The sequence below is a fragment of the Oncorhynchus nerka genome, linkage group LG21, assembly GCF_034236695.1.
Source record: "Oncorhynchus nerka isolate Pitt River linkage group LG21, Oner_Uvic_2.0, whole genome shotgun sequence".
NCBI lineage: Eukaryota > Metazoa > Chordata > Actinopteri > Salmoniformes > Salmonidae > Oncorhynchus > Oncorhynchus nerka.
The window spans coordinates 13188302-13207044 of NC_088416.1; the positions used below are offsets into that span (position 1 = coordinate 13188302).

The 18743-nt window shown below is 42.3% G+C and overlaps 1 pseudogene; it reads right to left on the minus strand.

Moving 5' to 3' along the window:
• Positions 1-7352, minus strand: part of LOC115128101 (gastrula zinc finger protein XlCGF49.1-like) — a 62343-nt pseudogene extending 54991 nt beyond the window's left edge.
• Positions 7353-18743: the final 11391 nt, after the last annotated feature.

Here is an 18743-nt window from a genome sequence, read left to right on the forward strand (position 1 = left end):
ATAATTATATTACTTTTTTAAACAAGCACCAGGAAAGTAGCAATAAATCACTGATATCGATTAGGGGGGAAATCAGGTTGTTCGCGCTGTTGAAACTAACAACTAGAAAAAAACATGGAAAACTCACTGGTTAGAGAACAACCTGCAGAAGACAGTCAGCTACATTTTGGAGTGATGCATTTCAATGTAGGGGTCGTTAAACAAAGGAACGCAACACTTATTTGTCATCACTCATCAATATCATGTTGAAATCAATTGTGCCGAGAGGAGGGAGATGAGGTTGCACGTCCTGTTACAACTAACAGCTCAAAAACCACACGGAATCTGAGAATAATGTTTACATCACTGGTTAGAGGACAATTTGTAGAAAACAGCGAGCTACATTTTGAAGTGTTGCATATTGATTCAAGTGGGTCACCAACGTGGTAAGTGTAACACAGCTCTTTTTGTGTTAGTCACTTTTTGTTAAATCACATAAATAGTACTTTTTCAATTCAGAGCCTGGATTTTTCCCAGGGCTAATATCCATATCACGCTGAAATATATTGTATGGGGCTAACGTTTAGGTTTCTACATTGTGAAATTCCTTAAAATACTCCTACTATAATGTTAAAACATTCTACATTGTGACATTTTTTTATTGATATCACGAAATAACTCCATGTTTTTTCTGATGTTTGATCAGAGATCTTTCATCAAAGTATCTCTTGTCACATTGATCACAGCTATAAGATGTCTCTCCTGTGTGTGTTCTCTGGTGTACTGTCAAAACTCCAGATCCACCAAAACTCTTCCCACATTGACCACAGCTATATGATTTCTCTCCTGTGTGTGTTCTCTGGTGTTGAGTCAGATGGCAAGATCGACCAAAACTCTTCCCACATTGAACACAGCTGTAAGGTTTCTCTCCAGTGTGTGTTCTCTGGTGAGTCAGCTGGCAAGATTGACCAAAACTCTTCCCACATTGAACACAGCTATAACTTCTCTCTCCTGTGTGTGTTCCCTGATGAATGTTAATGCCTGATGAGGTGAATCTCTTCCCACAGTCAGAGCAGCAGTGAGTTCTCTTCCCTGTGGATCTCTGCAGGTGTTTATTGAGGTGTTCTGATCTGGAGAGACTCTTCTCTGCCTCTTCAGCATCACGAGGTTGTTGAGGCTCCCCAGAGGATCCACAGTAGTCCCGTCTCTCTCCTGTGTGAACAACAAAGTCAGACAGATGGTTAAAGGCTCACAACAGCGGTAATCCATTGTAAAAGGTGATGCCAACAGCGTAGCCATGATGTTATACAACAATTGATGTCTGAATGTCAAAATTATTTGACAATTGTCTTAAAATGAGCAAGAATAGTCATATTTTGTCTTGTTTTCACATGAGTAGTGACATCAATGATTGTAGGGTAGAAATAAGATATTCATGTTGCTGAATCTCTAAGCAGTGTGCCAGACGACTTTTGGTCTCCAATATAGGCACCTTTCTGTGTTTGCTAAAATTGCGGTACGAGGGCAATTTGATTGCAGAAACTCCTACCTGCTAATGAGGAAACCGATAGTTAAGTATGTAGTATATCTGGTAATGAGGAAACCGATAGTTATGGTTGTAGTATATCTGCCTGGAACAAAAATGGTGAGCAAAGATTTGTTTTTCACAATGTATTCTGAATGTGAATGGGGGAAAACTCAGGGGAGTAACCTCCATTTCCAGGTTGCTTATGAGAGCATTTCACACTACTTTGGATTATAATTGTAAGGCTAGTTTGAATGTCCTGTTTAATATAATGTTTCCTACAGTATTATGAATTATGTGTAATTATTGAAGAACCGCGTTAATGACAGTATCCATTTGGGTGTTGTCAATAAAGTTAAGATTACATTTTTTATTTCACCTTTATTTAACCAGGTAGGCCAGTCGAGAACAAGTTCCCATTTACAACTGTGACCTGGCCAAGATAAAGCAAAGCAGTGTGACAAAAAACAACAGAGTTACATGTGGGATAAACAAACATACAGTCAATAACACAATAGAAAAATCTATATACAGTGTTTGCAAATGGAGTAAGGAGGAAATGCAATAAATAGGCCATAGTAGCGAAGTAATTACAATTTAGTAAATTAACACTAGAGTGATCGATGTGCAGATGATGATGTGCAAGTAGAAATACTGGTGTGAAAAAGAGCAAAAATAGAAAAACATGGGGATGAGGTAGGCAGCTGGATGGGCTATTTACAGATGGGCTGTGCTCAGCTGCAGCGATCAGTAAACTGCTCAGATAGCTGATGCTTAAAGTTAGTGAGGGAGAGTCTCCAACTTCAGCGATTTTTGCAATTCGTTCCAGTCATTGGTAGCTGAGAACTGGAAGGAAAGATGGCCCAAGTAGGTGTTGGCTTTGGGGATGACCAGTGAGATATGCAGTCTAACCAGACACATTAGAATATGTGGACAACAACAACAAATACCTAAGTCAGAATCGTTCAGAGTAGTGATGCTAGTCAGGCGGCGGGTGCAGCCAAGATCGGTTGAAGAGCATGCATTTCATTTTACTAGCGTTAAAGACCAGTTGGTGGCCACAGAAGTTTGTTATTGCATTGAAGCTCGTTTGGAGGTTTGTTAACACATACAGAATGGTGTCGTCTGCGTAGAGGTGGATCAATGAAAAACCCGCAGTAAGAGCAACATCGTTGGTATATACAGAGAAAAGAGTCGGTCCGAGAATTGAACCCTGTGGTACCCCATAGAAACTGCCAGAGGTCTGGACAACAGGCCCTCCGATTTGACACAGAACTCTATCTGAGAAGTTGTTGAACCAGGCGAGTGAGTCATTTGAGAAACCAAGGCTGTTGAGTCTGCCGATAAGAATACGGTGATTGACAGAGTCGAAAGCCTTGGCCAGGTCGATGAAGACGGCTGCACAGTACTGTCTCTTATCGATGGCGGTTATGATATTGTTTAGTACCTTGAGTGTGGCTGAGGTGCACCCGTGACCAGCTCGGAAACCGGATTGCACAGCGGAGAAGATACGGTGAGATTCAAAATGGTCAGTGATCTGTTTGTTAACTTGGCTTTCGAAGACTTTAGAGAGGCAGGGCATGATGGATATAAGTCTGTAACAGTTTGGGTCTAGTGTGTCACCCCCTTTGAAGAGGGGGATGACAGCAGAAGCATTCCAATATTTAGGAATCTCGGACGATACGAAAGAAAGGTTGAACAGACTAGTAATAGGGGTTGCCACAATGGCGGCAGATCATTTTAGAAAGAGAGGGTCCAGATTGTCTAGCCCAGCTGATTTGTACAGGTCCAGGTTTTGCAACTCTTTCAGAACATCATATATCTGGATTTGGGTGAAGGAGAAGCTGGGTAGGCTTGGGCAAGTAGCTGTGGGGGGTGGGGAGCTGTTGGCCCGGGGTTGGGGTAGCCAGGAGGAAAGCATGGCCAGCCATAGAGAAATGCTAACTGAAATTCTCGATTATCGTGGAGTTATCGGTGGTGACAGTGTTTCCTAGCCTCAGTGCAGCGGGCAGCTGGGAGGAGGTGCTCTTATTCTCCATGGACTATACATTGTCCCAAAACCTTTTGGAGTTAGAGCTACAGGATGCAAATTTCTGTTTGAAAAAGCTAGCCTTTGCTTTCCTAACTGACTGTGTGTATTGGTTCCTGACTTCCCTGAAAAGTTGCATATCGCGGGGACTATTCGATGCTGGTGCAGTACGCCACAGGATGTTTTTGTGCTGGTCGAGGGCAGTCAGGTCTGGAATGAACCAAGGGCTATATCTGTTGTTAGTTACACATTTTTTGAAAGGGGCATGCTTATTTAAGGTGGCATGGAAATTACTTTTAAAGAACAACCAGGCATCCTCTTCTGACAGGATGAGGTCAATATCCTTCCAGGATACCCGGGCCAGGTCGGTTAGAAAGGCCTGCTTGCAGAATTGTTTTAGGGAGCGTTTGACAGTGATGAGGGGTGGTTGTTTGACCGCGGACCCATAATGGATGCAGGCAATGAGGCAGTGATCGCTGAGATCCTGATTGAAAACAGCAGAGGTGTATTTGGAGGGCAAGTTGGTCAGGATAATATCTATGAGGGTGCCAATGTTTACAGATTTAGGGTTGTAACTGGTGGGTTCCTTGATAACTTGTATGAGATTGAGGCCATCTATCTTGGATTGTAGGACGGCCGGGGTGTTAAGAATATCCCAGTTTAGGTCACCTAACAGAACAAACTCTGAAGATAGATGCGGGGCAATCAATTCACATATGGTGTGCAAGGCACAGCTGGGAGCTGAGGGGGGTCTGTAAACAGGCGGCAACAGTGAGAGACTTATTTCTGGAGGGATTCATTTTTTAAATTAGAAGCTCGAACTGTTTCGGCTTAGACCTGGAAAGTATGATAGAACTTTGCTGGCCATCTCTGCAGTAGATTGCAAATCCTCTCATTTTGACAGAAAATGTTGTAGTTGGGGATGGACATTTCAGAATTTTTGGTGGCCTTCCAAAGCCAGGATTCATACACGGCAAGGACATTAAGGTTGGCGGAGTGTGCTAAAGCAGTGAGTAAAACAAAGTTAGGGAGGAGGCTTCTGATGTTAACATGCATGAAACCAAGCTTTTACGGTTACAGAAGTCAACAATTGAGAGTGCCTGGGGACACACAGGGCCTGGGTTAACCTCTACATCACCAGAAGAACAGAGGAGTAGGATGAGGGAATGGCTAAAGGCTATCAGAACTGGTCGTAGTGCGTTGTGAACAGAGAATAAAAGGAGCAGATTTCTGGCCGTGGTAGGATAGATTCAAGGCATAATGTACAGACAGTGGTATGGTAGGGTGCGGGTGCAGTGAAGGTAAACCTAGGCATTGATTTACGATAAGATTGGTTGCATCTCTGGAGGCACCAGTTATGCTAGGTGAGGTCATGTGTGCGAGGTGGGACAAAAGAGTTCTCTGAGGCATGTTGAGTGGGACAAGGGGCTCCGCAGTAAAATAAAACAATGATAACTACACTAAACAACAGTATACAAGGGATATTGACATTAGAGAGACATAAAGCAATCACAGGTGTTGATTGGGAGAGCTAGCTAAGACAACAGGTAAGACAACAACAGGTAAAATGGCGATGAATGGGCAGATTATCTGGTGTAACGGTCCAGAGTTTACGGCAGGGAATCGGTGATGTAATGGAGAAAAACAGTCCGATATGCTCAGGGTTGATATTGCGCTGTGCAGACTGGCAGGTATTATCCAAGCTAAAAGCGGCTGGTGTCTGAGCTAAAAAGTTAAAGACCGCTAGCAGTGGCTAACAATGACTAAATAGCTAGTAGCTAATTAGCTGGTTAGCTTCTGATGGCTAGCTGCTGATGTAGGTTCTAAATATAAGATCTAAAAAATAACAGATCCATATCACATTGGGTGAGGCAAGTTGCCGGAAGCATATTTAATTTAAAAATGGAAAAAGAGATTGAAATATATTGCAATATATATAAAAAAAGACGGGGAAAAAACAACATTTACAACAAACACGTCTTAGTGCTACGCCATCAAATTAATTACTCAAAAATCTTACAATGTGATTTTCTGGATTTTTGTTTTAGATTCCGTCTCTCACAGTTGAGTGTACCTATGATAAAAATTACAGACCTCATGCTTTGTAAGTAGGAAAACCTGCAAAATCAGCAGTGTATCAAATACTTGTTCTCCCCACTGTACATATAGGTGATTTTATTAAAACACATGGGGAGATATGTAAAAAAAAAAAAAAAAGATGACTCTTGGTTGACCAAGATTTATTTGAGTTGGGGACAGCACATGATTTTGCAATGATTTTGGGGCTCACGAGTGGCGCAGCGGTCTAAGACACTGCATCTCTGTGCTTGAGGCGTCACTACAGACACCCTGGTTCGAATCCAGGCTGTATCTCAACCGGCCGTGATCGGGAGTCCCATAGGTCCAGTGTTGTCCGGGGAAGGCAGTCATTGTAAATAAGAATGTATTCTTAACTGACTTGCCTAGTTAATCAAAGGTTACATTTAAATGAATAAAAATGGTGTTTTATGACAAACTGTTTTTTACAAATCCGTCAAGGCACCAACTTTGAGAAGGGTATAAAACAAAGGTTTCAAAACAATTCATTAATGTAATTGAATCTATGTATCATTATGACATCATGGATTAATCTAGGCATGTTTCGCCATGAGCTGAAACCAAACCTGGGTCCAGCGACTGTCAAGTCAACACCTTATAACTGTTACGTCAAGATGTCTTAACTTCTTGACGAGGTCGCTAGGTTTTGGGTTACGGTTGCTTCAATAGCTTTCTCTATGAATTTGAGAGTGGTTACATTTCTCCTTCCCTCAGCTGTTTACCAAACCAAGTCTCAGGGCTGACATTTTGTTTATGTAAAAAAAAAAACACATCAACCAACCAATCTGCAGTTCAAACAGTTTTGGGAAAAGATGATGGGGCTGGAGAAATGTAACTACTCTCAAATTCATAGACAGACCTATGGATGCAAGGACTGACCATCCATGATATCAACATTATAGTTTTAACCATGTTGAGGATATACAGTGTTGTTTAGAAACAATGTAAACCATTGGAGTAAAAAAAGCGTATTTGTGGTCCTGATGGGGTATAACAGTTGAACTAAGCTCATGAGGCATGTGTTATATTCTTCAAGAATCAATGGCTATAAATTCACAATTTAAAAGTCCAAATATTGATGTAACTATTGCATATTTCCCCTTTAACACCACACATCAGTTCAACAACTGCAGAGTTGTGTGCCTCTTTATTTAAGACAGTACTTACTAGTGTTAATCAGGGTCCGTTCATTGGATGCCTTAAGATACGTTTGGGAAACCGGGCCCAAATATCCAGCCTCACTAAAACCCCCCCTTCGCTCTTCTTTTACTGTAACATCCTCCTCCTCTTTCACTCTGAACGCGTCTTCCTCTTCTTTCACAGTAACGTCTTTCTCTTCTTTCACTAACATCCTCACCCTATACTTGTTTTTGTATTGTGACATCCTCCTCTTCCTCTTTCACGACAACGTTCAGCCACACACCCTCTTTCTCCGTCCAGCAGACCTCTTCTTTAGCAGGAGGAGAGTAGCTTAGTGAACTCATGGTCTGGAATGCTAGCTAGCTAGGCTAATGCTAACTTAACCAGCCTGCTACCTGACTAATAACAACAACACCGTAAATATGAAATTAAATCGGATAACTAACTAGACGACAGACGTGGGTTTAAAACACAGTGGATAATATCCACTAAAGGCGTCTAAAGAGCTTTATTGGTTCGTCTATTTTGTCTAACAAGCTACCGAGGTGTCTGACTAACTGTTGCTGCTGTTGAAAGAAGCGTTCCGTCCACTAGATTATACGTCACACCAGCATCATTGCCTTAAAGTCGCAGAGCGCCCTCTGCTGACTGGAGTGGGTAACGCAGTTGAGTAAAATGTAAATAACATTTTCAGACAAAACGTTAAAGGGTAGGAATCAGAGACGTTGCCATGCCTTTAATGTTCATTAGCCCCCCTTAAATAAATACATATCAGTCAATATTTTTTTTCTGTGATTAATTTTTTTCGTCAAACGTTTCATCGCATCTTATACTTCTTACAAGACCTGCACTGGGAACGGGATCTAAGATGGCGGACTGAAATACAAGGAGAGAGGGGTACCGCTACCAAGAACGGAACTGGATCTAAGATGGCGGACTGAAATACTAGGAGAGAGGGCTACCCCTACACAGACCTGAACTGGATCAAAGATGGCGGACTGAAATACTAGGATGGAAGCAAATGTAAGGGATTATAACGTTATAAAAAAAACATGCAAAACATATACAGTTGATAGGAATGTTAGTTAATGTAGAGACAAACGATTATGCTTTTTTTTATCATAAAGTTAATTTAAGAAAATCTTGATTTAGCTGGCTAGCTTTATGGGTGTTGTGACATGAGTATGAAATTGTCATTCTGGTTGTTTTAGGGACTCCTGAAACAACCAGCAAACCAGGCAGTACTGGTTTGGATACTGTATGGATGTGTAGCGAGCTATCTAGCCGATCTGTGTAATGGACCCGAACGTTTGGTATACATATTAGTTCAGAACCTAGCTATGAACCTCAGCTATCATAGCCAGTTGTATCAACTTCAAAACAGCCTGAATGACATTAATGAAGCCTATGGATTGAGTAGAATATAATATCATGTTGTGCCAAGGATGCAAGTCATATATACATGTAGTTATTACCATGCATGAGATCCCCACATTGTAGCCTGTACATTTAATATATTCACTGATCATGTACTCTACCTTGGTAAATAAATGTGCTGTTCAGGTATGAATGTCTTTGAGATTATGTTTCAATCATATCCAATACCAGGAGTATCAAATTCCAGTCTTTGAATGACTCTGTGTCTGCATGTATGTATTACAATTATACACTTCAACAGTGTTTACCAAGCTTGGTCCTGGGACATCTATGGCCACACATTGTAATTAATAGACTAGAAACAGGATTTAACTAGTTAATTAATATATACAGAAATATAATGTTAAAAACAGTTCACTACACTTCCTATGCATCATGTAAATACTCTAACACTGGTTCATCTCAACATCTAATGCCCTTCATCTGCATTGATCTGATAAACACAGGATAGGTGGAGTAATTCATCATATTACACTTCATTTCAACCAGTAGAGAATGTGAAACGCTTTATTGAAAAGCTCATTATCCAAATATTATAAATACAAGTTCAAACTGTACTTCAATGCGCATCTGTTGTGAATTATATAAACAGAGGAGGTGGAAGGAGAGGTGTAAAAGACAGAAAGGGAAAGAGTTAAGAACATAGGAGCAGGGAAAGCAGCACATGATTAATGAATCACAGTGCTACCTAAATATTCTCTCAGTTCATCACAATTACATAATAGTGTCTCTCATCAGCCCAAAGGTTATCTTAAAAGCAGGTGAGGTGGCGATGATGGGACTGGGGGTTGGCATCCTCTCACATCAAAACATACCTGCAGACGAGAAACAGATGGAGAGAGAGAGCATGTTTAAGCCTTGTGTTTTTATTTTTTATTCTAACATTGTTAGTCATCAATCAGGAGGTGAAATGCAAAACTGACCTTGGACCATTAACTCTGGGACTACTGCATCTATCTGTATTTCAATGTAAAGCATCTCTTTAATAATACTTCCTGTATAATATAAACTGACCTGGGATCATTAACTCTGGGACTACTGCATCTATCTGTTTTTCAATGTAAAGCATCTCTTTAATAATACTTCCTGTTGACCTGACCAAGTGACCCCTCACCTCTGATCATGCTGTGTCCTCTATGTAGCCAGTTCAGATGCAGGAGGGGTTCACAGACACAGCTGATATAACCTAGAGGATTTAGGGGGAAGGGGAGCGAGGGATGAAGTGAAGGAGAGAGACTGTTATTGAGAAAATAAGGTAGTTTAAAGCTACAGTGTTCAACAGGAATCTGTGTGTGGCCTCACCTGGTGTCCACACCACACTAAGTGGCTGCAGAGGACTTTATGCTGAAAAACATGAACGGACGCACAAGGACAAACAATATAGTGTAGTTATAGAAATAATGAAGTGTCTTACTATTCTCCATGGTTGGCCCTCTTGCCTATTCTTTGAAGGTGGAAGGAGCCACAGTTATACATCTGAACCTGCTTACTGCACAACACAATCCATCAATCAGATTGATACATGAGTGTGTAGGTGTGGGTTATAGGTTGTCTAATTGTTCTACATTTTTTCAATATGGGTGATTTAACATAGCCTGTTTTGTATTTTGCACAGACAGACATCACACCCTTACCTAAACAGCACCCTACATAGGGAGAGAAACTGTGAATTTAATAACTGCAGTTGACATAGCTAAGTAAATGGAAGAATACTCTTATTACAATGTGAATGGCTCTTAAAAGAGCCTTTGCTTGTGCATAGTGTAGTCTAAGGTGTTGCCAGGGAACAGCACCCTCTTTGAAGAAGTAGGAGGTGAAGATCTCCTGCACATGGATTGCCTCTCTTGCTGCGTTGTTGGACCCCATCCGTGAAACATCCTGCAGAGCAGCAGACTTCTCCTCTGGGACACGGCGGCGAGCTGCAGATCCCCTCCTGGTCCTCGTGTCCATCCTCATGAAGTTATGCAGGACACAGGTAGCCTTCACACACCTGAATTCCTCCAGGAGGCAGTCCCAGATGACCCTGGTCACCCAACCTTGCAGTGCCCTACACGGTAACTGTAGGCAATCGTTTTGAAGGAATCTCCAGTGACAAGGTATCTGTAGGAATATGGAAGACAATAATTATTAGACTGTTACATCACCAGGTCATTGTGGATTACTAAAGTATAATATCCCTGATAACAAATCATGATAACATTGTATTGATAGATGCTTGGGTACACATATGTGCATGTGTAGCATGTGACAATAACAGGATCATATCAAGGATAGCACCACAAATTAATACATAAATACCACCTGAAGCTTGATGATGAGTTGATCATTTGAATCAGCTGTGTAGTGCTGAGGCAAAAACAACAATGTGAACTTATATTGGACGTCAGGCATAGTCTTATTGTCAACGTCTTTTCAATTACATTTTGCTAGGTGGGATAGCCCAATGTCAAAACACAGTTTTAACGTTTTCAGATCAATAACCAATATGCAGAAACAGTTTGTGATATACTGAAAACCTAAACAGAAAATGTGCCATGTACACAAACATCTGCCACAATAGTAATCATATAAACTGCACAAGCATGGGAGATATCTTTTACCTCACTGGTTAGAGGACAACCTGCAGAAGACAGTCAGCTACATTTTGGAGTGATGCATTTACATTTAGGGGTCACTAAACAAAGGAACACAACACTTATTTGTCATCACTCATCGATATCATGTTGAAATCAATTGTGCCGAGAGGAGGGAGATGAGGTTGCACGTCCTGTTAAAACTAACAGCTCAAAAACCACATGGAATCTGGGAATAATGTGTACATCACTGGTTAGAGGACAATTTGTAGAAAACAACTAGCTACATTTTGATGGGTTTCATTTTGATTCAAGTGGGTCACCAACGTGGTAAGTGTAACAACTCTTTTTTAGTTAGTCACTTTTTGTTAAATCTCATAAATAGAACTAAATTCAGAGCCTGGATTTTCCCCCTGAGGCTAATATCCACATCATGCTGAAATCCATAGAACATGGAGCAAACATTTAGGTTCTACATTGTGACATCATTGCAATACTCCTACTACAATGTTAAAACATTCTACATTGTGACAATTCATTGATATCATGAAACAACTATGTTTTTTCTGATGTTAAGTCAGAGTTCTTTTATCAGCGTATCACATTGATCACAGCTATGAGGTTTCTCTCCTGTGTGTTCTATGGTGTAATGTTCGATAATTTGATGTAGAGAAACTCTTCCTACACTGAGTACAGCTATAAGGTTTCTCTCCTGTGTGTTTCTCTGGTGTATAGTTAGACTGCTAGATGTAGAAAAACTCTTCCCACAGTGATCATAGTCTAAAAATGTATCTCATGTGTGAATTCTTTGATGTATTTTAAGGTCTGATGAAGAGTTGAATATCTTCCCACAGAGCAGCAGTGAGATTTCCCTCCAGTGTGTATTCTCAGGTGTTCGTTTAGTGAATTTGGTATTGAGAAATATAACCCACAATCACTAGTCTACTTCCTCACTAACCACTAGTCTACCTCCTCTAACCACTAGTCTACCTCCTCTAGCCACTAGTCTCTAAACACTAGTCTACCTCCTCTAACCACTAGTCTACCTCCTCTAACCACTAGTCTTCCTCCTTTAACCACTAGTCTACCTCCTCTAGCCACTAGTCTCTAAACACTAGTCTACCTCCTCTAACCACTAGTCTTCCTCCTTTAACCACTAGTCTACCTCCTCTAACCACTAGTCTACCTCCTCTAACCACTAGTCTAACCACTAGTCTACCTCCTCTAACCACTAGTCTACCTCCTCTAACCACTAGTCTACCTTCTCTAACCACTAGTCTACCTCCGCTAACCACTAGTCTACCTCCTCTAACCACTAGGCTACCTCCTCTAACCACTAGGCTACCTCCTCTAACCACTAGGCTACCTCCTCTAACCACTAGGCTACCTCCTCTACCCACTAGGCTACCTCCTCTACCCACTAGGCTACCTCCTCTACCCACTAGGCTACCTCCTCTAATCACTAGGCTACCTCCTCTAATCACTAGGCTACCTCCTCTAATCACTAGTCTACCTCCTCTAATCACTAGTCTACCTCCTCTAACCACTAGTCTACCTCCTCTAACCACTAGTCTACCTCCTCTAACCACTAGTCTACCTCCTCTAACCACTAGTCTACCTCCTCTAACCACTAGTCTACCTACTCTAACCACTAGTCTACCTGCTCTAACCACTAGTCTACCTCCTCTCTAACTTCCTCCCTAATGAAGGGAAACTTAAATCAGTTCTACCAAATCTCTATCAACATGTTAAATGTGCAACCAGAGGGAAAAAAATTCTAGATCACCTGTACTCCACACACAGAGACGCGTACAAAGCTCTCCCTCGCCCTCCATTTGGTAAATCCGACCACAACTATATCCTCCTGATTCCTGCTTACAAGCAAAAATTAAAGCAGGAAGCACCAGTGACACAGTCTATAAACAAATGGTCCGATGAAGCAGATGCTAAACTACAGGACTGTTTTGATATCACAGACTGGAACATGTTCCGGGATTCTTCTGATGACATTGAGAAATACACCACATCAGTCACTGGCTTTATCAATAAGTGCATTGAGGACGTCGTCCCCACAGTGACTGTATGTACATACCCCAACCAGAAGCCATGGATTACAGGCAACATTCGCACTGAGCTAAAGGGTAGAGCTGCCGCTTTCAAGGAGCGGGACTTTACCCCGGAAGCTTACAAGAAATCCCGCTATGCCATGCGACGAACCATCAAACAGGCAAAGCGTCAGGTCTAAGATTGAATCATACTACACCGGCTCCGACGCTCGTCGGATGTGGCAGGGCTTGTAAACTATTACAGACTACAAAGGGAAGCACAGCCGCGAGCTGCCCAGTGACACAAGCCTACCAGACAAGCTAAATCACTTCTATGCTAGCAACACTGAGGCATGCATGAGAGCATCAGCTGTTCCGGACGACTGTGTGATCACGCTCTCCGTAGCCGACGTGAGTAAGACCTTTAAACAGGTCAACATACACAAGGCTGCGGGGCCAGATGGATTACCAGGACGTGTGCTACGGGCATGTGCTGACCAACTGGCAGGTGTCTTCACTGACATTTTCAACATGTCCCTGATTGAGTCTGTAATACCAACATGCTTCAAGCAGACCACCATAGTCACTGTGCCCAAGAACACAAAGGCAACCTGCCTAAATGACTACAGACCCGTAGCACTGACGTCCGTAGCCATGAAGCGCTTTGAAAGGCTGGTAATGGCTCACATCTACACCATTATCCCAGAAACCCTAGACCCACTCCAATTTGCATACCACCCAAACAGATCCACAGATGATGCAATCTCCATTGCACTCCACACTGCCCTTTCCCACCTGGACAAGAGGAACACCTATATGAGAGTGCTGTTCATTGACTACAGCTCAGTGTTCAACACCATAGTGCCATCAAAGCTCATCACTAAGCTAAGGATCCTGGGACTAAACACCTCCCTCTGCAACTGGATCCTGGACTTCCTGACAGGCTGCCCCCAGGTGGTGAGGGTAGGTAGCAACACATCTGCCACGCTGATCCTCAACACTGGAACTCCCCAGGGGTGCGTGCTCAGTACCCTCCTGTACTCCATGTTCACCCACAACTGCATGGCCAGGCACGACTCCAACACCATCATTAAGTCTGCTGACGAGCCTGATCACTGACAACGACGAGACAGCCTATAGGGAGGAGGTCAGAGACCTGGCCGGGTGGTGCCAGAATAACAACCTATCCCTCAATGTAACCAAGACTAAGGAGATGATTGTGGACTACAGGAAAAGGAGCACCGAGCACGTCCCCATACTCATCGACGGGGCTGTAGTGGAGCAGCTTGAGAGCTTCAAATTCCTTGGTGTCCACATCAACAACAAACTAGATTGGTCCAAACACACCAAGACCGTCTTGAAGAGGGAACGACCAAGCCTATTCCCCCTTAGGTAACTAAAAAGATTTGGCATGGGTCCTGAGATCCTCAAAAGGTTCTACAGCTGCAACATCGAGAGCATTCTGGCTGGTTGCATCACTGCCTGGTACGACATGTCACGGCCCCTCTGCATTGCAGGGGCGGTTCCTCCTGCAGGCAGAGGAGGGTCGTTAGTGATTGGAGCCACCTGGGCTCAGGGTATTTAAACTGCTTCACTAACCACTCTTGTCTCTCTCTCTCTGCTCCTCCAGGTATGACCTTGTTTGGTTTGTTCCTTTGTAGTTTTACTTAGTTTTCACTCAGCCAAATTAACACACAAATTCACGCATCCCTGCACTACACCCTACATTATGATACTTTCACACCTCATTCCCCTTTCTTTGTTTAAAGTTAATAGTTTTGGTTTACAATAAATAACCTTTTTGATTGGCCTATACCTGTTGTTCGTGTCCCCTCATTTTTGCCACAGGCTATGAGCCGGCCTGTGACTTTCTACAATTGCTCCGCCTCCGAGGCACTTCATAGGGTAGTGCGTACGGCCGAGTACATCACTGGGACAAAGCTGCCTCCCATCCAGGACCTCTACACCAGGCGGTGTCAGAGGAAGGCCCTAAAAATTGTCAAAGACCCCAGCCACCCCAGTCAAAGACTGTTCTCTCTACTACCGCATGGCAAGCAGTACCGGAGTGCCAAGTCTAGGACAAAAAGGCTTCTCAACAGTTTTTACCCCCAAGCCATAAGACTCCTGAACAGGTAACCAATGGTTACCCGGACAATTTGCAAGGTGTGCCCCCCCAACCCCTCTTTTACGCTGCTGCTATTCTCTGTTTATCTTATATGCATAGTCACTTTAACTATACATTCATGTACATACTACCTCAATTGGCCCGACCAACCAGTGCTCCCGCACATTGGCTAACCGGGCTATCTGCATTGTGTCCCACCACCCACCAACCCCTCTTTTTACGCTTCTGCTACTCTCTGTTCATCATATATCCACAGTCACTTTAACGATACCTACACGTACATACTACCTCAATAAGCATGACTAACAGGTGTCTGTATATAGCCTTGCTACTCTTTTTTCAAATGTCTTTCTACGATTTTATTTCTTTACTTACCTACACACACACACACCTTTTTTTGGCACCATTGGTTAGAGCCTGTAAGTCAGCATTTCACTGTAAGGTCTACACCTGTTGTATTCGGCGCACGTGACAAATAAACTTTGATTTGATTTAACCACTAGTCTACCTCCTCTCTAACCACTAGTCTACCTCCTCTCTTAACCTCCTCTCTAACCACGAGTCTACCTCCTCTCTAACCACGAGTCTACCTCCTCTCCTCCTCCTCTCTAACCACTAGTCTACCTCCTCTCTAACCACTAGTCTACCTCCTCTCTAACCACTCGTCTACCTCCTCTCCTCCTCCTCCCCCTCTCTAACCTGCAGCCCTAATAAGCATACTACATACTGAATGTACGTCGCCAATAGAGCGGTAAGTCTGAATATTCAAACACAGCTCAGGTCTTTGGGCTGGCATTTTGTTTCTGTTTAAATCCCAGATTGCCACAAAGCCACAACAATCAACCAATCTGCAGTTCAAACAATAACAAAACTAATTCAAATTTGTTAATGCGTTTGGGAAACCGTGTTGAATGATTCGTTTTTAATGTGTGAGAATTTAAAACAAACTTTCCACCCACTACACATTTGCATTGAACCATAATTCTGACATGGATCATTTTGACCCCAGAGGCATATCTTTTATCATAGCCAAAATGTTGTTTATTCAATTCTTCCAATTTTTCATGACTTTGTCAATCAACTTGTTCTTAATACATCTAAATCATGTTTTAGTGTTTCTGTATCAATGTGGACTTTTAACAAATTCAAATCCTTTGGAGAAATTTTGACCACAGCCAAAAGCACCTTTGATAAATAGGACGTTTATTTCAAATCAAAATCGCATTTTATTGGTCACATACACATGTTTAGCAGATGTTATTGCGGGTGTAGTGAAATGCTTGTGTTTCTACTTCCGACGGTGCAGTAATATCTAACAAGGAATATCAAACAACTTCACAACATATACCCAATACACAAGTCTTTGAATCTAGGTTTCTCTGTAGACATGATCCATTCCACCAGAGGGTGGAGGGTCTCCTGTATCAGTGGTTTTGACAAGATAGACACCTGCAGATACACAGTATAGTGCCTCTCATGTACTCTCCTAAGATTGGACTTTTCTATACCAAGAATCACATGACTGTGTTCCTGCCAAGGCAGCAACAACTCGTCCTGGGGATTATTATGGATCTCCATTAGTTCCTCCCAAGGTAGCAGCTATTCTTCCTGGTGTTTATTTTGGATCCCCATTAGTTCTTGCCAAGGCAGCAGCTACTCTTCCTGGGGTTTATTATGGATCCCCATCAGTTCCTGCCAAGTAAGAACTAAGGTCAGGGAGCGTGCCAGTCTGCCTGAACCGCCCCTTTTGAGCAAAAGGTATAAATGATGGGTTATGAATTAACAGGTATAAATGATGGGTTATGAACTAACAGGTATAAATGATGGGTTATGAATTAACAGGTATAAATGATGGGTTATGAACTAACAGGTATAAATTATGGGTTATGAATTAACAGGAAAAAATGATGGGTTATGAATTAACAGGAATAAATGATGGGTTATGAATTAACAGGAATAAATGATGGGTTATGAACTAACAGGTATAAATGATGGGTTATGAATGAACACATCCCCTCCAGGCATTTCAATAGATTCAGGATTTCTTAATAGTGAGCATAACATCACAAAACATGACATCTAAGTAGCTGAATATTCTTTTGGACTAACAGTCTAACAGTCTAAAGGACACAACTCATGTTATTCTGGTTAAACAGTGAGAGTTGATTAAGGAGTGGGGATTTTTTGACAATTAGGAAATATGTCATGTTTTACTCGTACCTCAGCCAGCCAGCATTGTGAACGGTTAGGAAATAATATGTCATGTTTTCCTCGTACCTCAGCCAGCATTGTGAATGGTGTCTGAGGAGGTGACATACTAGACCATCGCAGTAAATCTAATACTTAGGTGTTTTTAGTCATGCATGAAAGGTCTGTGGTGCTTCTGTGGTTATAAATTACTGACCTTGGAATACATTTCTGGCCATGCTGGCAGAGTCTGAATCAAACCCAATGTCCAGCTGGTACACTGACAGGGTCTGAATCAAACCCAATGTCCACCTGGTACACTGGCAGGGTCTGAATCAAACCCAATGTCCAACTGGTACACTGGCAGGGTCTGAATCAAACCCAATGTCCACCTGGTACACTGGCAGGGTCTGAATCAAACCCAATGTCCACCTGGTACACTGGCAGGGTCTGAATCAAACCCAATGACCACCTGGTACACTGACAGGGTCTGAATCAAACCCAATGTCCACCTGGTATACTGAAAGGGTCTGGATCAAACCAATGACCACCTGGCACACTGACAGGGTCTGGATCAAACCCAATGACCACCTGGCACACTGACAGGGTCTGAATCAAACCCAATGACCACCTGGCACACTGACAGGGTCTGAATCCTACCCAATGTTAAGAGGAGGGAAGATTGGTCAAGAGGGTGATCATTATTGTTGTTCTACTGCCTGATTGTTATGCAACAGCACTGTTTACAAAAGCTTTGTTAATGAACAAGAGAGAGATTAAAGTAGACGGCATGCGTCAAAGTAATTGATTTATGACCCTGCGTCATGATGACGTGTGCATGTCCAAATATGGGCCTCCGGCCCGTCCATCCTGTTCCTGTGGTCACGTGTTAGTTAGGGACAGAACGTGGAGCATATACTTTAACACTATGTTACCACAGCTTTAGCGCAAACACACAGGCCCGAATATTTAGCTGCCAGGACAGATTAAAAAAGAGATGTGAATAAGTGAATCCCTCCTAATAGATATTTCTGATATTTCATCCCTGTTAGATCTTGATGTGTTGGTTCTCTATGTATGTACATGTTTATAATTCACATAGTGTGAATACTGTTTTCCATAAAGTTAATAACCCCCCTAAACCGAAATATGAAATTACCTCTTCTCCTATCGTTAAAGCGTGAGATACATTTTTAAAACCAGTGATTTAATTCAAAATATTTAGTACCTACATTTTAACACATGTTATAATTCCAAAATGTTTACTATTTCTTACAGATAAAGGGTCCGGTTAGCCCTGACCATTATCCGTTTCGAATTCACCAACTCAAAGACGCTTGCCCGCTCCATCATAACTCCGTACGTGTTCCCTCCCTGTGTAGATCAAACGTCCTGCCTGTAAATCCTGGGTATGCCCACATCATTAATTAATAAGATGTGTAGAAAACTGTTTAGCCATAGTTAAAGGCCTTTCATAAAGAGGCTGTCATGATTGCATGTGCCTCATATTTAACACGTATTGCTTGTTACAGAATACTACTGTTGTACATTTAATATCCCCTAGCAGATTTCGTCGCATTTGCACAAATTCTGTCATGTTACTGTG